At 45.6% G+C, this 24,006-nt stretch overlaps 1 protein-coding gene across 1 annotated transcript in view; it reads right to left on the reverse strand.

Annotated features, from left to right (window-relative positions):
• The window catches only part of rbfox3a (RNA binding fox-1 homolog 3a), an 867,097-nt gene extending 844,126 nt beyond the window's left edge, over positions 1-22,971 (reverse strand). The window contains exon 1 of the mRNA XM_072442656.1: positions 22,909-22,971. The gene's annotated coding sequence lies outside the window, so the exon portion shown is untranslated. The remainder of the gene's footprint in view (positions 1-22,908) is intronic.
• Positions 22,972-24,006: the final 1,035 nt, after the last annotated feature.

Genomic DNA, 24,006 nt, shown 5'->3' on the forward strand with positions numbered 1-24,006 from the left:
GGGAACATAGGACCCTTTTTCAGCAATAACAAACAATGTGAGAAAAAGACTGTACTTTTTAATACCATACTGAGGATTTTTACGTAGTCACTGCCCTGTCACTCATGCCGTATTGATTTCCAGCCCAGCATTGACCTCGGTTTGAGTTTGACACTTGCTCCGCCCTCCCCCGCGCCCTGCCGTCCCCCGCACGCCCCCCGCGCCCTGCCCTCCACCGCACCCTGCCCTGCCCCGTACACCCTGCCCTCCTCCCGTACTCTGCCCTCCCCCCGCACCCTGCCCTCCGCCGCGCCCTGCCCTCCTCCGCGCCCTGCCCTCCTCCGCGCCCTGCCCTCCTCCGCGCCCTGCCCTGACCCGACCCGTTTCCCCGCTTTACATCATGTTCCTTGTTGGTGTGTGCAGTTTTCACCTCTCCGTTTTGGGTGCGTTTAAGCGCTAGAACAGGGGGGCCCCCGATCGGGGAGCAGGGTTTTGGAGCGACTTGCAGCTGTTGATGAAACACTGGCGTCATCTCAATCGCGCCGTTCCCAGTGGCTGTGCGTGGGCACCGAATGAACAAAAACCGCACGGAAACATCCAGGTGTGAGCCCCAGATGCCCCGGTGCACCGCTGCAGGCGAAACCGACGGGGAGCGGGAGGAGGAAGCCGGTATTTAAATGTGGATCCTATAGATGCAATGCAAATGTGGCTCTGTTTATCAAGGCATTATAGCTTAGTTTGCATTGAATGAAGTCCACATCCAAAAGAAGTATTAAAAAGAACATATTACGCCGTACATTTTGGGCATTTGGAGCGTTGTTGTAAAAGGTGCAGCTCATGCGACAGGTTAAGGTCTCATTCATAAAACTTCACATGGAATTCATACAAAAACGTCATCAATCGTGCTCAGATCGTCGTTTGCCTCGTCTCTGAAGTTCGACGTGGTCAGGCTTTTAGATAGAGACCCGTCTTCCCGTATTTTGGACGGGGTATTTTAAAATGTGGACGGGCATTTTCGAGTGCAAGGACGGGGTCATTTTTATTAATAAATCTTAGAAAAAAAGGGAACATTATCATTAAATCGTGCCGTTTGACAGTAGTCCGCCATGACAGCTTACTTTTTAGAAGTGAACATTTGCGTGCTGATTGGTCGACGAAATTTGTGTGCTTGGCTCTGATCGGCTGCCGAGCCGTGGTCCGGAGAATGCCGAAGATACTCGTTTTTTCGCCTAGTCGCCTGGTCTAGTCCTGCTCTAGTCCTGTTCTAGTCCTGGTCTAGTCCTGGTCTAGTCCTATTCTAGTCCTGTTCTAGTCCTGGTCTAGTCCTATTCTAGTCCTGGTCTAGTCCTGGTTTAGTCCTGGTCTAGTCCTGGTCTAGTCCTATTCTAGTCCTGTTCTAGTCCTGGTCTAGTCCTGGTCTAATCCTGGTCTAGTCCTGGTCTAGTCCTGGTTTAGTCCTGTAGAATCCAATGTAGTTTAGTTTCTGATTTCCAAGGACTGACTTCCATGAACTTCTTTTCTTTTCTGCGTCAAAAGTCGGGCTATAAAACAGAAAGAACACGCTTTAGTGCCTCTCCTCCTGCTTGTTTATTTGCTTGTGTGGAGTTGTCCAAAGTTGTACGCAGTAAATTCGAGCAGAGCAGGTGGAGAACGACTATAGGCCCAGGACTGAAGCGACCGACACTTTCACGAGAACATCTGGACCCGCGCGCATATTAACGAGCTGATAATGCGTTTAGTCTGAAGCGGGATCAGCCCCAGGGAGAAGCCGTCTCGCGGGTCGTGCGGTCGCAGTGGGGGAAGCGTTTTATGGGCGACATCGCCGACTGAACAGGTACTAAAGCGTGTGTGTCGGGGCGGGGCTGGTGTTTGTGACAACATGTGTCGTGGTTTTGAGGTCAAGCAGACGCGTAATTGTGCCCAAAGGAAAAGGGTTTGAGTAGATTTGACAGAGACTTCCACCAGTTCTACTTCAAGTTTCAACAGTGCAACAATCCAGGTAAAATGACAACAAAAACAAAAAGAAATGCACAGATTTTGAAACTTAAAAAAACCCCAAAAGACTTGATAGTAAATAGTATGAATATTTTCCTTTTATATAAACTGTAAAGTCCAAAGGAGATTTGGTATTTTTAGTGGCAAAGAAACCGCAGCGCCAAGAAAAAAACAAAGTGGATTAGGGGAGACTCTACGCTGGTACAAAGTGGATTAGGGGAGACTCTACGCTGGTACAAAGTGGATTAGGGGAGACTCTACGCTGGTACAAAGTGGATTAGGGGAGACTCTACGCTGGTACAAAGTGGATTAGGGGAGACTACGCTGGTACAAAGTGGATTAGGGGAGACTCTACTCTGGTACAAAGTGGATTAGGGGAGACTCTACTCTGGTACAAAGTGGATATGGGGAGACTCTACTCTGGTACAAAGTGGATTAGGGGAGACTCTACTCTGGTACAAAGTGGATTAGGGGAGACTCTACTCTGGTACAAAGTGGATATGGGGAGACTCTACTCTGGTACAAAGTGGATATGTGGAGACTCTACTCTGGTACAAAGTGGATATGGGGAGACTCTACGCTGGTACAAAGTGGATATGGGGAGACTCTACTCTGGTACAAAGTAGATATGGGGAGACTCTACTCTGGTACAAAGTAGATATGGGGAGACTCTACTCTGGTACAAAGTGGATATGTGGAGACTCTACTCTGGTACAAAGTGGATATGTGGAGACTCTACTCTGGTACAAAGTGGATTAGGGGAGACTCTACGCTGGTACAAAGTGGATTAGGGGAGACTCTACTCTGGTACAAAGTGGATTAGGGGAGACTCTACGCTGGTACAAAGTGGATATGGGGAGACTCTACTCTGGTACAAAGTGGATATGTGGAGACTCTACGCTGGTACAAAGTGGATATGGGGAGAGACTCTACGCTGGTACAAAGTGGATTAGAGGAGACTCTACTCTGGTACAGGTGCACACTACTTGGCACTAGGGATGTAAAACAATTCAAATATCTCGGCACGATTTATCACAACGTGCATCTCGCTGTGTAATATTGCAATATTTTGAAGAGGCTAGAATTGTAGATTTGCGACTTCCTTGACGTGTGAATTACTGTGTTTTCCAGACAATAAGTCACATCCTTTTTCATAGTTTTGGCCGGGCTTCTACTCCACAGCGACTTATATGTGATATTATTAGTTATTTTCACACTGGCAAACACAAGAGGGCGCTCTAGGCTCTAAGTGACGCAGAAGAAGAATCTGCACTTCCTCTTCCTCTGGAGTTTGTGGAGTTGTTTAGAAGTGACACAGAGGAAGAAGAATTCAATGGATTTAGTGATTTGGGGTAAAACGGATGCTTTGGTAAACTTGTTAGCATGTTCTTTATGCTATAGTTATCTGAACAACTGTTATTATGTTACGTTAACATACCAGACACTTACCACAGTTCTGTCTGTGCCTCATGTAGCTGAAGGTGTTAGCGTTAGAATACGTACACCTATTCACCATGTTTACCTTCGATATGATACTGTACAATCAATATTGCATTTTAATGACAAACCGTGCTGCATCAAAACCACCTGAATCACAATCACAACATTCAGATCTGGAAAAAATGACAGAGAATCCAGAGCTTCTACTCGTGGTTATAGACTGTGTACGTGTTATAGACTGTGTACGCGTTATAGACTGTGTACGCGTTATAGACTGTGTACGCGTTATAGACTGTGTATGTGTTAAAGACTGTGTATTTGTTATAGACTGTGTATGTTTTATAGACTGTGTACGCGTTATAGACTGTGTATTTGTTATAGACTGTGTATGTTTTATAGACTGTGTACGCGTTATAGACTGTGTATGTGTTATAGATAGACTGTGTATTTGTTATAGACTGTGTATGTTTTATAGACTGTGTACGCGTTATAGACTGTGTATGTGTTATAGATAGACTGTGTACGCGTTATAGACTGTGTATGTTTTATAGACTGTGTACGTGTTAAAGACTGTGTACGCGTTATAGACTGTGTATTTGTTATAGACTGTGTACGTGTTAAAGACTGTGTACGTGTTATAGACTGTGTACGTGTTAAAGACTGTGTACGTGTTATAGATGGACAGGAGCCAATGGACTAATTCTGGTATAATTCTGGTGTGTGTTTATCTCCATTCACAGAAACGTCTGCTAAACGGCCTTAAATGCATTCGATTCTCGCAGCGCTTTCTTGACACTCGAAACACGACATTATTCGTCCCACAGCGGCTGAAAGGTTTTTGGGGGCTTCCGTTGCATGAGGGCCAGTGCCGCACTCCCATCTGTCTCCCTCGTCCCGGTAAGAACCAGGTCTAACCCCGCTTAGCCTCCTAGCTCAGACCAGATCAGGCACGGACGAGGCGCCGCGGTCCAATGTCGAGTGCCGAAACGCAGAAAGTCCACCACTCGGGACCACTCTGGACCACTCCCCCACTCGTTTCTGGAGGTTTTTGGAGAGTGGTTTAGGGATGTCTCCTTCACATGTGAGCGGGGCACACCTGTCTTTCCTCTGTTTACTCTCCATTTCATTGCAGTTTATTTTGGGAGATTTGGGGGTTTATTTTGGACACGGCTGAGAGGGGGAAGGTGACTAAACGAGGGGAAAAAAAGCTCAGAGCTGGACCGGCGCCTGGAACTGAGGGGAAGATGGAGGAACAGCCTGAAATTCAACTATTACCGGCTGGCAGAGCAGAGCAGACAGTAGAGTCGCAGTGACAAGAGTGGATGTTCAAATGGGAGTTTGAGGCGACTAATTAGAAGCAGATTTATACGTGTTTTTGCCCACGTCTGAAAGATCATCTCCTGGATTTGAGTCGTCCTTCAACCTGAGCTTCCAGATCTTTAACCAGGATCCGTTTAGTCTTATTGTGGGTTAGCTATAGAGAATGTTTTTGAGTTGTTTCTACATGTATGGAGTTTAAGGTTTGGGGATTTTCTAAATGTTTCGACAAAACTTGAACATTTTGCATGTTCTTTTTCAAATAACCACATGTTAATAGCTAAAAATAAGATAAGCCTTTATTTGTCCATACCATGGGGACATTTCGGTGTTGACAACACAAGAATGTACAGAAGTAAAAGAACAGATAACTTAATAGAAAAAGCTCTTATAAAAAACTAATATAAAAAACCTCTCATAATACTGTAATAATTAAAGGCGGTATGGAGGATTTACGTCGATTTGAGAAAGCAGGCGGAAGTGCGCATGCGCCCTCCCCCGTGTGGACTGATACAACACACACGTGCGTTTGTTTATTAGCGCAACGGAGCGCATCGCATCTCTCGTCTCCCGTAGATTTCTGTCTTCTTATGAGTCAGCTCGAACTGTCTTTCTCCGTCTCCATTTTGCCCCGTACACTAAAGGAACTATATTATGGTAGATCCATGCGCTTAGGCACTCGGAAACGTGGGGACGAACCGCACGCGGCTGCAGGTGAGCGGTAGGTGCGTTTTATGATTGATACGTGGCAGGACAAATGAATAACGAGGAAATATGATAAAAAATTTGCTGAAAAAAAATCCTCCATACCACCTTTATTACTGGAAAACATTGTTAACCGTATTCTTACAGTGAGCGGTCTTGCTTTTGCACAGATCTGATCCGTTAAACGTCACACTGAGGAATATTCTAGGTAAAGCAAGGGGAAAAAAAACCCTGAAAAACAGAAAAGTTACATGCAAATTTTTCCTCGTTCACCTGTCAGTTCATCGATACTGATATGCAAATATTGATACTCATTAACATATGAAACAACTGGCATAAAAAATATTGCCCAAAGTAAAAAAAAAGAAAAGAAAAATGAAGCAAGTCAAAGTCTGAATTGTAATGTGTGATTGTAGCAACATAATCACCAGGGCCTCCGCTGCTCCCTGGCCTCCCGCTCATATCTCCTCACGTCTTTAACCTCGCTTCCTCCCCCGCTGTCCTCCCTCTCCCCCGTCTCCTCCTCCAGAGAAATACATCCCGATAATTACCCTGGAAAGCCGCGTCTCGCTCGGGCCTAATGACTTTGATAAGGAGCCTCCATGTTTGTTTCTTCGCCTCTCGACGCGGCGTCAGAAGCAGCGGGTCGTGCGCATGTGACCAGGGCGACTCTCATTAAAACAAACAGGACTCAATGGGCCGTGAGTCTGGAGAAGCCGGAGAGGCCTCTAAGTGGTTCGCGAGCCGTGATTCCACAAGGACTTCGGGGTCAAATTAAGCATAAATCATCAAGCGAAGCACGACTGTAGGCAACGTATTTGATTATTTAATTACGGGTTCAATTCTTCAATCAATGAGCGAACAACATCTTAAGAAACACTCTAGTGCAGCCTTGAGTGCCCCCAATCTTTGTCTCACACTCTGAGCACTGTCTAACACATGTGAAGAGACAAATGATCCCAATATGTTGTCAATTATTTCTATATTTTCTTAGTTTTATGACATCAGTGTTATAAAATCCTCCAAAACTGTCTGTCTGAAGCTCTAATACTCAAGTTAGACTTTAATCTGAGCTTTGTTTTCACACAATCTGACCATAAAGACCTGATTTAGTTGAAACTACAACAGGTGAGCTGACTTGTGCTGTTGAACGAGTCTTTTTGTTTGAAAGATTAGCGTGCCAATGCTATCTTGGGACTAGTATTCACTGTTTTGTTAAAAATAAAAGACCTAAACAGCAGAACGCTTGCACTGATCACACGCTCCAGGAAATGTGTTTTTTAAATCCAATTAGCCTTTTTTTCACTCGATTTTAGACCATCTAAAACATATCAGGCCGTGTTTATTAATGTGTGCTTTGTGTCACCATGGTAACAGCAGCACTAGCCATGGCCCCTCTTCTGAACCAAAGTAGTAGCTCCTTGACATTAACACATGAGATTGGGCCCCGGGTTACTTTGTACAGAAAAAGTGTGGCCACGAACGAACCCCTGCTCTATTGAGTTCTTAAGCGATAACGTTTTTAGACTCTCGAGTGTGATGATGTCATTCTGCCAGAAGGGGGCGAGAGCCAGAATCCTTCATTGATCACGTTGCACTTTGCCGTGAGATATCGAAAAGGTAAATTCACATATGTTTGATCCGATGCTTTCTATTGGCGACTGGACTCGTTATAACAACATTTTAACAACATTAATGTTATCTGCCGTCTGCATTAATATAGCACAGGCCTATAGAATGCGGTGATCTCGTCGGAAACCACGGCAACGGAACGCGAGCCTCATTTACCATCGTGACATTTTGTTCATTATAACCTGCTCCGGGGCAAAAACAATCGGTGAAATTGATCTTCCTCTCGACATTTATTTTATTTGAGTCATAAATGATCATTATTTTTAGGCCAATTATAATCCGGGCCTAAAAACAAATCAAAAAAAAGTTTAAATTAACACTTTTACTGTGGGGGCGGCACCCAGAGTAAGGCAAAGCACCAAGTAAAGATTTGAAAAGCTGCGACGACCGAAAACACTTATCTGAGTTATAAATGAGGCGCTGGGCTGATTAGGTTCCAAGCGAGTGTCGAGCTTCTTTGTTTATTGCTTTGGAGAGTTGTTTTTTCTTTCCTTGTTGCTTTTATTTTTTTCCCCGGCCCCCCCGCGGCCCCGCCCGCCTCCGAGGACCGCGCTCCGTCGCCGTATTTACCGCGAGCACGTGGGGGAACAAATAAAGTGATGATGAACAGGTTTCCTCGTCGCCCCGTGCCACGCCGCAGCGCCACCTCACACTTAACGATTCTTAATGATTTTATAATGGCTTCTTAACGACTTCATCAGGAAGATCCTACAACAGCATATTTAGGGAGTGCGCGTTAGCCTCCCGAGAGCCCGGATCGCAACCCGCTCCGGCTCCAGCTCGGATAACAAACACTCCAAATCTGCTTAAATCTGCCACTGAGATGACTCCGGGAGACGGCGAGAGAGCATTAAATGCGGAGGAGGAAAGAGTTTTAAACGATGACATAAGAACGGGAAAACTTATTAAAACAGACGATATGGTTAGGTGTTCGGGTTAGGGTTCATTTTGTTGGATTACACATTTGTAAATAAGGGTTAGGGTTAGGGTTATGGGGTTGGGTTAGGTGTTCGGGTTAGGGTTAGATGTTCGGGTTAGGGTTAGGGTTCATTTTTTTAGATTACACATTTTTAAATAAGGGTTTAGGGTTAGGGTCAGGGTTATTGTTCATTTTGTTAGATTATACATTTGTAAATATTAACCGTTTGGTAGTGTTAGGGTTAGGGTTAGGTGTTCGGGTTAGGGTAACGGGTTAGGGTTAATTTGTTAGATTATACATTTGTAAATAATAACCGTTTGGTAGTTACTGTAATAAAGTAGCGTGTTCTACAAGAAGATTAGGACCCAGATAGATGGTGAACAAGTTTACTGATCAGGATGCTCCGCTTCGTGTCGAGGCTTCGCAGTGGTTACAGACAAAGGGAACAAAGCAGATATACTTCCATGCAAATTAGTACAAAATGGGCGTACATAATGATTACAAGGGAAAGAAAATGTGTTCACCAGATGCGTAAGAGCAGACAAATATCTCGTAAAGAGGCCCCCTTAGATACAAAGAGGCCCCTTAGATACAAGGCCATGACTGATGAGGTATAACTCACTTAAAATCAACGATGGCTGGACATTAGAGTTTATTTTCTACTTGGACTGTGACCCTAACCAGATGTGGCTGGTAAGGCAAGAAGTGATAAAAACATACTTTCAGTTACACATTTAATCATACATTTGTCAGTGTCTTACAATTATCTTTCAGTGAGAACATAGCCGTGTCTTAAGCTGATCCTGGTTTGTGTCTTTTCTTCAGACATTTACTTTACTTTAAAACAAATACTCTCTGGTTGTTTATTCCTCGCTTTATTTGAATTACTGTCAGAAAGTTATAACAATTACAACAGCGGTCTAATGCATCTGTTATTCGCATTATGTGGTTTCCAGGACAACTCACGATCCAATGTCACTCAAAGGAATTTGCACTCATTTACGCTTTCTATATCTACAGTTTGGATTTATGTTTTTTACTTTTCGATTCTTCCGATTCCTCCCTTGATCGCGCGGTGAGAAAAAATCCGGCCGTGACAAGACGTGACAGAGGTCATCGCTTGTGAGTTAAGAATAAGTCGGGTCCTAATACAGAACCCTGAGGAATGCCGCATGTTCTGGTTTCACATTTGGATTCACGATCTGCTTTATGAACCATAGGTGATATTTTTATAAACAAGAAGCTAAAACCCATGAATAACGGTGCGCGCCAGGCAACTTGAAACTGGGATTTTTTTCTCACTCCACATACGAGATCAACTGTGGCGTGTTAAAAAAGTCTAAGAGTGCTTAATCACCACATAATCCATGGCTTTGGCCTATGGTGTAGCGTTAGCCAACATAAGAATAAGTTGAGTCCTAATACAGAACCTTGAGGGACACCGCATGTTCTGGTTTCACATTTGGATTCACGGTCGACGTTTATGAACCATATTGTGTTTTTTATTGTTGTTTTTAGAATCAAACAGGTCACAGGTCAGACTTGTGGACACAGAGACAGAGAAGAAAAAGGCATTAAACTGAAGTAAAGAGTTTGAATTGTTGTGGAATTACCAAGAAATAATGAATAATGAAATGTGGATCTTTATTTACTCGTTCACTCGTTCAATTTCATTATTTCTTGGTAATTGTTTGCAGAAATTCCACAACAGTACAATTTAAAGCGACTTTCCCTTTTCAAATATAGCTAAGATGTCCATTCATATACTAGTACACTTTTTAGTTTGAAATAATGACTCTAAAGGGTCAAACATGTCTTAATAATGAACGAAAAAGCAGGACCTACTACAGACGTGCACCGACTCTCGCTACAAGTTCAAACGATCGACTCAAATGTGTTAAATATATTGTGCATTGTCTTTAATTAGGACTGGCAGCTGCGGTTAATCCCGTTTTAGGCTCTCGTCCCACTTCTCACGAGCTCCACAGAGAGGTCAAACAGACAACACTCCAAACGCCACGTGCCACTGTCGAGCCTGGAACAAACGGAGAAAATCCACTAAGCGTTTAATGACATAGAATTTTCTGGGTCACCTCAATGTCGCCGAGCAACAACTAGTTTGAGCGGAGCGAGAGGCGTGGGCGCAAATGATCGCCGTATCAAAAGGCGCTTTCATCTTCGCCATGTTCCGTCGGATTAAAGGGGAAGTTTGCCTTTCTTTGAACAAATTCTTAATTATTTTTGATAAAACAAAAGTTAATTAGGCGGAAAGCTAATTATTATGATCCAGTGCAAAGTGTCCCCCGAAAAAACAGCCCGGAAGAATGTTACTGGCGTGAATAAAAATGAAGGCGGTGGTGGCTGAACACGTGCATGTCGTCGCGTGGAAGCGAGTGAAGTTAAAAGAGAAGGTGTAATTGGCCCTGTAGGAACGTTTGTCCTCTGCATTTGACCCAGCTTTCAATTTGGAATGGAGCAAACGCAGGATCTGTGACTGAGAAGAGTGCAACGCTCATGGGTCCTTCTCCTAATGATGGGACCCAGTCGATTCAAGAGTTCCTGGAGGACGAGAGGATTGTGCAGGTCTCAGGTTGACGTGAGGAATCGTACCACGTGAAGAGTTGTTCTTCCACGTTCTTCCACGTTCTTCCAAGTGTCTACAAAGGAATTTTGCTCTGATTTCCTCTGGTACTCCAGTGTTCCCTTCGCGGCGTCTTCAAAGTCAACAGGCGTGTGTGATGCTGCGTATGGGTGCTACACAGAAGAAACATATACATGAAAGTACAAGTGAAATCGTGTGTGTTTTTTTGTCAATGTAGATTCACATCCACGAGCAAGAAATCCAGAAAGTCTAATGAATGTTGTTGTTTTACGTGTGATGGAATATACACTGTTAGCTCTTTTTTTTGTGTTCAAACAAACAGCTGTTAGCACAAATGTGAAATGTGGGTTATATTATTGTTACTATGAACACACCGTACATGACACACTCTCTTTCATTCATGCATACGTGAGCACTGGAGGAAGGACAAAGCGCCAGCATCCACCACTAACATTCCTTTCTTTTATTTACTTCACACTGTAAAACCAAGCATTCAAATACACATACCATATTTCCTGGAGTATAAGTCGCACCAGCCAAAAAATGCATAATAGAGAAGAAAAAAACATATATAAGTCGCATTAGAGTATGAAATGCGGTTGCAAGTTGGAAAACAACAAATATTATCACATATAAGTCGCTCCGGAGTATAAGTATAAGTATATATGAGTATAAATATAAGTATAAGTCGCACCCTAGCCAAAACTATGAAATAAAGTGTGATTTATAGTCCGGAAAATACGGTACATTAAAATGAAAGTGGTGAAAACTGCTGTCACATAAAAACAATTCAAAACTAACTATGTCATGTTCTCAATATCACACCACAAGCTGTCATCTGACAAGAAGCTAAAACCCATGAATAACGGTGAGTACCAGGCAACTTGAAACGGGGATTTTTTTCTCACCCCATGTACGAGATCAACGATACTGACCACAAAAGTCAAAGAGCGCTCAACACCACATTAACCATGGCTTTGGGCTATGGTGTAGCATTAGCCAAACTGTTAGCATTTGAGTTGATTCAGCTGGATCTCTCTGAAGTTGTAATTTTTAATGTTCAAATGGAAAATAACTTCCCAGAGGCCTCAAACACAACCTCAACACACTGACTCTTCTTCTGTTCCACGTACAATGAATGAACATCTTTTATGTACTTTGACAGAATAAACGAATCAAACATGGCCCTTCTCATTGGGAGGTGGCGATGAATATCCTGTTAACGCCGCGAACAAGACGACGACAAGACGCTATTTTCCGTAAACAAGACGCGCTGAGCGGAGACGGCTTTTGGGAGATAAAGACGCTCGGCGCTGGAGTTGTGAATAGAGCCTGACAGAACGCGTCAGCTCGAACGCATACAAGGCAGCGATCGGATCCACGACGACACCGCACGTGGAGCTGTTAATCTGCTCGCAAACCGGGATCCAGTCATTTCATTTGCATTTATTCTTGTTGAGCCCAGAACAGCAGCGGCAGCAAAATAATGATTCAACCAACCGGAGCAGTTAGAAAAACGGTCAATAAAAACCACCTGATTGACCCACATTCACAGACAAGAGTCATTTACTCAAGAGCATTCACTGAAGAAACATTTTATACTTTAAAGTCAGAGCAATACTAAATCAAACTATATTGTACGACTCGAGAAAAGGCTTTGTTCCTCTTGTCACTGTGAGTAAAAGTGGGATTATTCTGCACAATCGGAGAAAACGGCGGCAGTATTTATAATCCGTGGGTCGTGTGGCTGCGGAGAGTACAAATCTGAAGTATTGACCGTATCCTGTCCACGTCGAGCTGAACCTGAGCTTCGGCGACAAAAGCTTTGTGTCGTGAACGTTTGGGTTTCTTGCGCCGCTCCCTCAGGCATGATTTAGTTTGTCCAATCATTTCAATTCATGTTCTGTCCTTTCAAACACATTCACTTCAAATTATAACTTGGATGTTACAAAAAGATAAGAGAACCTATTTGTCCCACAATTGTGAAATCCCAGTGTCGTAAATCATGCGTACAAGAGAAAATCATCAAAAATATACATTAAGAACTATTAAAAGACGTAAATCCAACCATTTCACTAGAATATTAGGATATACTACTGCATTACAGTACAAATATGCAAATACCTTTTTAACAGTACCAGGATGTACTTGTTACTTGTACTTGAGTGATATATCTTTTGCAGTAACACTACTTTCACCTGTGCACATGTCTGGCTCCTCTCTCTGCTTTAGGCTCACTTTGCTGTGAAGCCTTGTTTTCTCGCTGCTGTGTTAGAATTTGACAAAAGAGAACAAGCCCGTCTGTTTCCTTCATAATTCCTCTAACCGCGGGGATTATCCAGGCCTCATATTTATTCCATATCTGTTGAATTCACCCGCAGGTAAACAGAATCGCTCTCCACATGCATAAATAATGTCCGGGAGAGCGCGCGTTCTGTGCCGGGCGGCGCTTAGATGGACTCTGAGAGGAACTGATTACCAGAACAGGGCTTAGATAATCACGGCCCACATAATCCCGTCCCTCGCACGCAGCTCTAAATGCATTATGTCGCATTGTGTTTCCATATGCTCTCCAAATGCCAGTTTAGATATGCAAATGAGCCGCCAGGAGAGCGATAGGTAGAGGGATGGGCGAGAGAGCGAAGGGTATGAGAGGGACGGGTATGAGAGGGACGGGTATGAGAGGGAAGGGCGAAGGGCAGGAGAGTGATAGGTAGAGGGACGGGCAGGGGAGCGAAGGGTATGAGAGCGATAGGTAGAGGGACAGGCAGGAGAGCAAAGGGTATGAGAGGGACGAGCGGGAGAGCAAAGGGTATGAGAGGGACGGGCAGGGGAGCGAAGGGTATGAGAGGGACAGGTGGGAGAGCGAAGGGTATGAGAGGGACGGGTATGAGAGGGACAGACAGAAGAGCGATAGGAAGAGCGACGGGCAGGAGAGGGACAGGCGGGAGAGCAACGGGTATGAAAGGGACGGGTATGACAAGGACGGGCATGAGAGGGACGGGCAGGAGAGCTACGAGCAGGAGAGCGATGGGCAGGAGAGAGACGGGCATGAGAGGGACCGGCAGGAGAGCAATAGGAAGAGCGACGGGGAAAAGAGGGACGGGCGACACGAAGGAGAGGGATGGGCGATGGGCAGTAGAGTGATAGGAAGAGCAACGGGCAGAAGAGGGACAGGCGAGAGAGCGAAGGGCGACGGGCAGAAGTTGGACGAGCAGGTGAGCGACGGGCGACAGGCAGGAGAGCAACGAGCAGAAGAGGGACAGGCAGAAGAGTGACGGGCAGAAGAGCGACGGGCAGGAGAGGGACGGACAGAAGAGCAACGGGCGGCGGGCAGGAGAACGGCGAGCAGAAGAGGGAAGGGAAACAGGGAGGAGAGAGATGGGCGACGGGCAGGAGAAGGACGGGCAAGAGAGTGATGGGCAGGATGCGAAAGGTAGAGCGACGGGCAGAAGAGGGACGGGCAGGACGAGGAGGCATACATTCAGGATCCTTGTGTGCTAGTGTTTAGCTGGATTTCCTCCGGGTTTTCCCAGAGGTGTCTGCAGAGGAGTTTCTGAGGCAGTTGCTATGAATGGGTCAAACGCAGGGCGTGGTTTTCCCTTTAACTGTGCCTTAACCAGAAAAGAGCTTATGCAGATCCCAATATAGATTATGAAAAGCTTAATGTGAAACTGATTCAGTCTTATTCATTCACTACTTTTCTACGACTTGATACAAAACTACAATTATCAAATTACGACTATGATTATTTTTCATGATCATCGCAGCCTTAAACTTGTACTGTATATTTCTATAACACTGGACACATTTTGAAGTCTCACACGATGAGCACACTTGGCGAGCACACACTCGGCGAGCACACTTGGCGAGCACACACACGGCCAGCACACTCACGGCCAGCACACACTCGGCAAGCACACACTCGGCGAGCACACACTCGGCGAGCACACTCACGGCGAGCACACACTCGGCGAGCACGCACTCGGCGAGCACACACACTGCAAGCACACACACTGCATGCACACACTCGGCGAGCACACACCCGGCGAGCACACACCCGGCGAGCACACACTCTGCAAGCACACACCCGGCGAGCACACACCCGGCGAGCACACACTCGGCGAGCACACACACTGCAAGCACACACTCGGCGAGCACACACCCGGCAAGCACACACTCGGAAAGCACACACACGGCAAGCACACACTCGGCGAGCACACTCGGCGAGCACAGAACGCCGCAGAGACGTCCCATACGTATTTGCCTGTTTTCCCACTTGTCTTTACCTCCAGAGAGACATTTATTATAAAAGAGGAAAAAGGAACATGAACAGGACCAACATTTAAACACACGAGACGCAGCCATCTGTTCAGCTCGCGGCGCACTTTGTTGTCCTCCCTCAAAAACCATCCAGGCACTTTTCAACCAGACGCCAAGCTAAAGAGCGTGCGTAAACAAAAGCAGAGGGAGAGGATTTCTGACTGGCAGAAATCGAGAACCGAGCGACGCAGAAGACGCCTCGTTTAGGTTGAGAAATTGCGACATTCGTTACAACAAAGCTCGGACAAACCGCAATAAGACAAACAATGATACTTTAGAGGGCCAAATGGGACTTCTATTTTAACGTAAGTGAGTCATAATTACTGTTCTTCTGTTTCATTATTTAATCTTTACACACATAAAATGTAGTGCCGTACAGAGGGACATTAAGGGCCAACCCACATGATCCCCATTTGGAAAGATACATCGTGCCCCTTTAATATCTAACTTTCTAACTTTCCAAAATAGTGTACGGACCCCGCGATGACACCGTCTGCGTTTGACCGCTGTCCCCGTCCCAAACAAACAGCACAGCGCTCCAGAAGTCAAGAGAAAAACTCATTACCTCCAAAAGTGACTCTGCTCTTCCCCTCGTCCTTGGGGACTTGCATGTTCCCAAGTTTTTACGGGTCGTTTCCCCAAAGTAGCGGTGGTGCATTAACCTCTGGCGGCCCGGCACCAGCACCCGCCCCTCCTCCCACACCCCAGGAAACCGGCGGGCTACAGCAGCGATCCGGACCCGCCCCCGGCAAAGTGGCGCGGGGACAAATTGGTAGCAAGCGCCTCATTTAACAGCGACGGACTCTGTAAACAAGCGAAGCCGGTCCCCAAGGGCGTTTGAGCATAAGTGATGAGAGCAGGAGGCGTTCTGGACACGGGGCCGCGGGCGGGGCGGGCCGCAGGTCGGGCGGGTGCGCCTCTGCCGGGGGTCCCACCGTAAACAGAAGTGCATGTTTCTGGAGCTGAGGTAAGCAGGGGCCGAGGTGGGCACAGGTGGAAGGGGCCCGGGCGCTCTCAGGAAATGTGTCAATAGAGATTTATGGAGCGTTCACACAAAAGTGGTCTGGGGCAAAAAAAAACATGTGGATTGTGCAAAAAAGACAAGAATTATGAACTTATCTTGTGTTCGCTCTGATACTGCCTGGTTCTGTTTTATTTTATTAATTATAATTTTACTTTTTGATATTTTTTTAACCTATTTTGAGTTTTTTGTTATTTTATGTTCTAAACAAAAATAAAAGAAAGAGAAAATATATGAATTAAGACAAGTTTGACATAAAAAAAACGTCTTAAATGTTAGCTTTTTCAGTATCGCATTAGTCAGTGTTTTCCCGACCTAAAGCAGTTTATAAGCAGACTTATAGTAATATTTATACTTATATACCAATGACACTTGCTCCAACTCCTCCGGGGGGATCCCGAGGCGTTCCCAGGCCAGCCGAGAGACATAGTCTCTCCAGCGTGTCCTGGGTCTTCCTCGGGCCTCTTCCCGGTGGGACATGCCTGAAACACCTCCCGAGGTAGGCGCCCAGGAGGCATCCGGAACAGATGCCCGAGCCACGTCAGCTGGCTCCTCTCCACGTGGAGGAGCAGCGGCTCTACGCCGAGCTCCCCCGTGTGGCCGAGCTCCTCACCTTATCGCTAAGGGAGCGCCCAGCCACACGGCGGAGGAAACTTTCGACCGCTTGTATCCGCGATCTTGTTCTTTCGGTCATCCGGTATATTAAATCGTATTCATTTTTATTATTTTTTTTTATTAAATTCACACAGGAAACGGAACAAGACGATAGAACACTGCAGACAAAAGAAAACTAAAGTTAAGCTTTCCAATTGGTCCAAAGTCATTCAAATTTGTCCAATGCCAAAGAACACGACGGCAGTACAATAAACGACGCCAACTTTGGAATAAATGAAGTGATTCGAGCGAATGTTGAACAAACACATTAACTCTGGCGCCACTTTATAAAACGACACCATTATGAGGCTTAATAAAGCACAAACGGAAACTAATGAACACATGATTCAGGCTTAGTAACACGGCCAATTTAGTTAATGAACGTTTAACCCCAGTGGAGATGTAGTGTAAAAGCAGAGTAAAATGAGACCACCGTGTTCTGTCTGCGTCTAATTATGAAGTGTTTTTATCCGCCGTGAACCAGGAACTAACACTGCTGGGTTGTTAGCATGCTAGTTGATGTTAGCATGGCAAGGCAAGGCAAGTTTATTTGTAGAGAACATTTCATACACAATGCAATTCAAAGTGCTTCACAGCAGGAAAATGCATTTTTTTTATGCAAAATGCATTAAAATCACAAAGAAATTACAGAAATCACAGTTTAAGAAATAAAAGAGAAGAGTGCAAAGCATGCTAGTTGATGTTAGCATGCTAGTTGTTGTTAGCATGCTAGTTGATGTTAGCATGCTAGTTGATGTTAGCATGCTAGTTGTTGTTAGCATGCTAGTTGTTGTTAGCTTTATTGAGACAAAACTGGCTCATGAACTTGTCATAGTGAATGTCGAGAGAATTTAAATGCGTTTGTGAAGATTAAGTCTGGACCACGGTTTAAAATTAACTTTTATTCTTTGGCTTTTATTTTATTACATTAAAATATATATATATATATATATAGATTATATAGATGTATGTTTTTTTAACTATTTCTTTTTCCTCTGCATGAGTTGCGTGCTCCTCTGAGTTTATTTCATTTTTTTTTAAATAGCTTTACTTAGTTTTTATTTTTAGCCACTAATTGTTGTTTTAGCTCATTTATTTACTCTTTTAGTGTTTTATTACTTTAAAATTGTATTGTATTGTATTGTATTGTATAGTTGTTTTTAATTATTATCATTATGGATAAGAGAACAAGTGTATTCAACGTTTTGAGTGAACGCTTCACTTTATAAAATGCGCTATAAAAAATAAAGTGGATTGAAACTAGGTCAGATTCCAGACAAAAATCAGATACAGCGCCTTTAATTAGGTTGTTAAGTCTCAGTTCATGGTGTATTAAAGCTAGTTGAAGTGTGGTTACTACATACATACTTATATATATTATAAATGAATGTTGAAAAGAACACACAAACATTCCATTCAGTAAAAGCTTGATCTTATTTCACTAAAACCGTCTTTATTTCCACCATTTTGAGACGTGTGTGCAGGAAACAAAAGTCCGGACTCTCTTACACGACCGCGGACGTAATCCCCAAATGTTTTCCCGTATGTTCCAATTTCGCTATCTTCCAAAGCTTTGTTCCCGATAACGTCTGTTTTCCCCGCGTTCGACAGCTGACGGACTCTTCCCTCGGCACAAAGAGTCAAAAAGCTAAAAACAAAGACGCCGCCGGCACCAGCTCGCCGTCTAAAATAGCAAGAGGGAGGAGGCGTTAACGGTGTCGCGTCCCGCTAGCTCGCCGCTTATCGCCGCCTAACGACTCCGACCGAGAGGGAACTTTCGAGTCGATCGGATTTTGCGTTTTTTTCCGCGACCGTTTTCCGCCGCCTTAAACGTCTCATGGAGTCTATTCTCGAACGTTTGCCAATTTAAATATCCCATCCCCAAAGTACCTCATCAGAGCGCGGTCACAGTTTTTACACCGTTTCCTCCCCTCAATTTGCTGACTAATGCAAACAGAGGAATTCCATTAAACGGCGGAGTTGGAACGCAGACGTCGCCGGAGCTTTCAGAGCGTCGTCCGCGAAATAAAGTGAAAACGGGGATGATTTTTACAAACGTCCCTCCTCGACTGCGGACTTTGAAATGAGGCGGTTTAAGCTTTATTCGGTTTATTGCCCGTCGCGCGTACTTTGAAGTCGTGCGGAGCGTTTAAAAGTTTGCGGATGAATGCGCTCGGCAAAAGTTCGAACGGAACACGATGTGATTTCACTGGGATTGATGTTATAATCCAGGCGGTTTTGTCAAAATAAAAGCCTCATACACGTTAACGACATTAGTTAAGTGTTTTATTTTGAAGTTCTTACGATTGTGTTGTGATCTAAATATGTCCCGATATCAAATGTTAGGGTTTAAATGTCCAGGTTTATGAAATCAAACGATCGTATGCTAACGTTCGATGAGGTTTGGGCCCGGTGGAAACTGTTACGGAATTTCCAATGATTCAAAATCAGGGTTCAAATCTGTAGAATCTTTCAGCAAAATCTTAAATATCATTATCTCAATTTAAATGTGACGTAAAGAAGGTAGTCAGAACTGCTTCTTTGTCTGGGCGGCTTGAAAACGGTTTAGAGATGAATCGCCGTGGAAACCAAACCGTACAACTGGAAAGAAATGGCGAAATCAAATAATTTTGGTCGTGACGTTAATAATCGCGAATAATTGTTTATTCTCTCACTAATCGTGAGACTAAAACTTGAAATTGTGACATCCCGACATGAAACAAACACTGGCGCAAAGCTCAACGTCTTGTCTGTCAGCTTAAAAAAAAAGAAGAAGAAAAAATTATGCAAATATTCAACACCAAAGACAAGGACAAACAAACAATGATACAATTCAACATTTGTGCTACGAGCTGCTTACGAGTCGCTACGAGCTGCTAGGAGGCGATACAAGCTGCTTACGAGCTGCTTATGTGCCGCTACGAGCTGCTTACGAGTCGCTACGAGCCACCACGAGCCGCTAGGAGGCGATACAAGCTGCTTACGAGCCGCTTATGTGCCGCTACGAGCTGCTTACGAGTCGCTACGAGCCACCACGAGCCGCTAGGAGGCGATACAAGCTGCTTACGAGCCGCTTATGTGCCGCTACGAGCCACCACGAGCCGCCACGAGCCACCACAAGCCGCTACGAGCTGCTTACTAGCTGCTTACAAGACGCTACGAGCCGCCACGAGCCACTTACGAGCCGCTTACAAGACGTTACAAGCCGCTTATGAGCCGCTAGGAGCCGCTATGAGCCGCTTATTAGCCGCTAGGAGCCGCTATGAGCCGCTTCTTAGCCGCTTATTAGCTGCTAAGAGCCACTACAAGCCGTCACAAGCCACAGAGATGAAACCCGGTGCGTTAAAAATGTCAATGTTGATTACAGCTATAACTGTCACGCCGCCCTTATTCTCAAACAGCGCAGAAGTCAATGGGAAAGTCTCATTATTCAATTCAGGGGCCGCGTGCTGAATCACCCGCCACCGTCTGCCTCGAGAGAGAGAGAGAGAGAAAAGAGAGAAGGAGGGAGAAAAACACACAAAACGCACACAAAGAGGCAGCGAGTGAGGGAAGTATCGCCACTTTTCTTCCTGACACTCTTTCAACTCGTCCTTGAAGAGAAAATTACAGCGGCGGCTTTGATGGCGGCGAGTGACATGGTTCCAGATATTCGGGCGTAAGCACAGACACGTACTAGATTATCATCCCAATGACTCTGCGCGCGCCGCTGTCGGTTAAATCTGCTGCGGAATGCACGAGCGGGAAATGCAGGAACTGGAATCTGGGAATATTTAACGTGTAATTACGAGTCGGAGTGACGGAAAGTTTACTCCGACATGCAACATCTATTCTTTTGGAACTTCTCATTCAAAGTTGTGCAGTTGAAATGTAACTGGAGTTGTGTTTTAATGCAGTTTATTTAATCTTTTTATTATTTTTCCACAAGAACCAGAAAAGGTTTATGAAAAAAAGATTAAATAAACTACACTAAAAACACGACTCCAGTTACATTTTAACTGCACAAATTTGATATACAATTTAATCCTCTCAAAACTTAAGGAAGCTCTGAAAATGTTTTTTTTTTGTAAAGTAAATGTATGTCATGAAAAATGTGGAAAAACAAAACTCTGCGCTCTGATTGGCTGAAAGCAGCGCTCTGATTGGCTGTGTTTGAGAAAAAGCTTCTAAATCTTTGCAAACACCTTAAAATGTCTTTAAACGATGTGCTAAATAGTTTGTACGAGCTGTGAACTCGTCTGACACAGTTTCATACTTATAGTCTCGCGCTCTGAAACTCCACTTTAAATGACAAAACTGCTCCCTACCGCTCCCTGCCGCCCTCTGCCGCCCTCTGCCGCCCCCTGCCGCCCTCTGCCGCTCCCTGGCGCCCTCTGCCGCTCCCTGCCACCCTCTGCCGCTCCCTGCCGCCCTCTGTCGCCCATTGCCTTCCTCTGCCACTCCCTGGCGCTCCTTGCCACTCCCTGCCACCCTCTGTCGCTCCCTGCCGCCCCCTGCCTTCTTCTCCCGCTCCCTGGCGCTCCCTGGCACTCACTGCCACCCTCTGCCGCCCTGTGCCGCTCCCTGCCACCCTCTGCTGCTCCCGGCCGCTCCCTGCCACCCTCTGCCGCCCCCTGCCTTCTTCTGCCGCTCCCTGGCGCTCCCTGCCACCCTCTGCCGCCCTTTGCCGCTCCCTGCCACTTCTTGCCACTCCCTGCCGCCCTCTGCAACTCCCTGCCGCTCCCTGCCGACCTCTACCGCTCCCTGCCGCTCCCTGCCACTCCCTGCAGCTCCTTGCCGCTCCCTACCGCTCAAATTGTCGAATGTGAGCCTCCATCATGTACAGGATCCAAAACGCTGACACAAAGAGGTTTTGAATAACTCTTAAGCTCCAAAATGTTTCTTTCCTTTCTCCACATTGACATTTCGGACACAGACGATCACATGATTCAAAAGCAGGTCTTTATTTTATAGCGTCCAAACTACGACCCGGAGGCAAAAAAACGGCCCTCAGACCACTTTTTGTCCTGCTGAATTGGCCCAAATGTTCTGAAACAGTACTTTTCCCTGCACATTTTAAACAAACCACATTGACAAACACAACAGAGCGAGACGGATCCAGCTTTGGCTTCTGGGACAGAATAAGGCCAAACTTACGTTCAAAGTTACAATTTGAACCATTAAAGTGACTGTTCTCTATTCCATTCGACCATGACATTTTCGGCCAATTTGCAAACACCTGCTTCTGGAAACCGTGTAATGTAATCCCAGGCACTTATTATCATTCCAATGACCATGTTCCGTCTTTAAAATCCACTCTGAGCGAGAACGAGCGGCGAGAAGGGAAAAAAAACAGCAAAAGTAGCTCGGGACAGACGCAGGAGCTCATTACCCAAATGGCAGGAGGATAAAAAGTGAATTCCTGTTATTGTCCGATGGCTTGTAGCTTGAGTCAATACGGCATTCGGAGACACGCTGGGAATGGGTTTAATTAGCGCGCAGGCTAAAATAACGAGGAGGCCGCGCGCGCAGAAGAAAGTGTTATTCATTTGACTTTGGGGCGGCGCTGACACTAACGACTTGATCTGCTTCTCCAGACTGGTGCCGTTTGAGAGCGCGACAGACAACAGCATGTTTCTGGAGATGGATTTCGGGGACTGGAGCGATCGGGGACACGCTTAATTGTCTTTCATTAAAATTTGAGGGATTTTTTAATGTTGGTTTCACCCGGCAGAACATGGGAAAGGGCGGGGGATTCTTCACAACTCAACGTGGATTTGTTTTTACCAGAAGAACGACAAGAACCAGAAGAACCAGAAGAAGAAGAAGAACCAGGATAAGAAGAACCAGAAGAACCAGAAGAAGAAGAACCAGAAGAACAAGAAGAACAAGAAGAACCAGAAGAAGAACCAGAAGAAGGCATTCTGAAACTTGAATTATCGGTGAGTCGGAGCTCGCACACGGATACGCCCGCCGTCAAGCGCTGACTGACGGGCGGATTCAACCAATCACAGACCAGCGTGAAAACTCTCAGAAGATAAAGGGCAAAACGCTTCAGCAAAATACAGAGAACATCGAGAAAACAGCCTTTCGAATGGTAGATATTCAACAGTACATGTCCTTCAAAATAAAAGCCTTCCCTCTGAATTGCAGGCGCCTCCTAGTGGCTTGTGGGCGCCGTTTAATTTCTGGAGAGTCTCAATGTAAGAACCGTCAAAGCAGAGCGTAACTTTGTCCTAGCAAGTGGTAAAGACATAAATATCAAGTGTCGAAAAGTGAATGTGATGACCGCTTATCGCGCTGGACATTCTGCAAAACCATCCGACCATGGACAGCTCCTACCTGTGTCAGAGGTGATCGTTCGGCCGTCACAGGTGATGCAAACGTTATGGAGAAACGTTCTGCTGCAGCTGGACGTTTTTTGAGTGTCCAGGGATTTGAGCTGAAAGACAAAACAGAAGGCGACACGATGACGCATCAAATGGTCAAACAGTTTTCGACCGCGCATCCGCCGACTAACGTGACGACCCGAGAAGAGCAGAATCCTTGGCTTGTCTGGGTTTAGTCTCTTTTAGTAAAAAACTAACCCTATTTTTATCCTCACGCCTTATTTGATCTGATATATCTTGCTTTTATCATTGTTCATTGTTGCACATGTTGCGTTGAATCACCAAAGCCAGTTCCAGCCTTTGTTCACTGACAAAGGCAATAAACCTTTTCTGATTCTGGTTCTGGTCCCACTTTAGTCTCGGTTCAACCCGCTTTAGTCTCGGTTCGTCCCGCTTTAGTCTCGGTTCGTCCCGCTTTAGTCTCGGTTCGTCCCGCTTTAGTCTCGGTTCGTCCCGCTTTAGTCTCGGTTCGTCCCGCTTTGGTCTCGGTTCGTCCTGCTTTAGTCTTGGTTCATCCCGCCCCGCTTTAGTTTTGGTTCGTCCCGCTTTAGTCTCGGTTCGTCCCGCTTTAGTCTCGGTTCGTCCCGCTTTAGTCTCGGTTCGTCCCGCTTTAGTCTCGGTTCGTCCCGCTTTGGTCTCGGTTCGTCCTGCTTTAGTCTTGGTTCATCCCGCCCCGCTTTAGTCTCGGTTCGTCCCGCTTTAGTCTTGGTTCGTCCCGCTTTAGTCTCGGTTCGTCCCGCTTTAGTCTCGGTTCGTCCCGCTTTAGTCTCGGTTCGTCCCGCTTTGGTCTCGGTTCGTCCTGCTTTAGTCTTGGTTCATCCCGCCCCGCTTTAGTCTTGGTTCGTCCCGCTTTAGTCTCGGTTCGTCCCGCTTTAGTCTCGGTTCGTCCCGCTTTAGTCTCGGTTCGTCCTGCTTTAGTCTTGGTTCGTCCTGCTTTAGTCTTGGTTCATCCCGCCCCGCTTTAGTCTCGGTTCGTCCCGCTTTAGTCTCGGTTCGTCCCGCTTTAGTGTCAGTTCGTCCTGCTTTAGTCTTGGTTCGTCCCGCTTTAGTC

Source organism: Eucyclogobius newberryi, unplaced genomic scaffold (assembly GCF_026437365.1).
Source record: "Eucyclogobius newberryi isolate DKJ021-1_F unplaced genomic scaffold, fEucNew1.0.hap1 SCAF_13, whole genome shotgun sequence".
Lineage (NCBI taxonomy): Eukaryota > Metazoa > Chordata > Actinopteri > Gobiiformes > Gobiidae > Eucyclogobius > Eucyclogobius newberryi.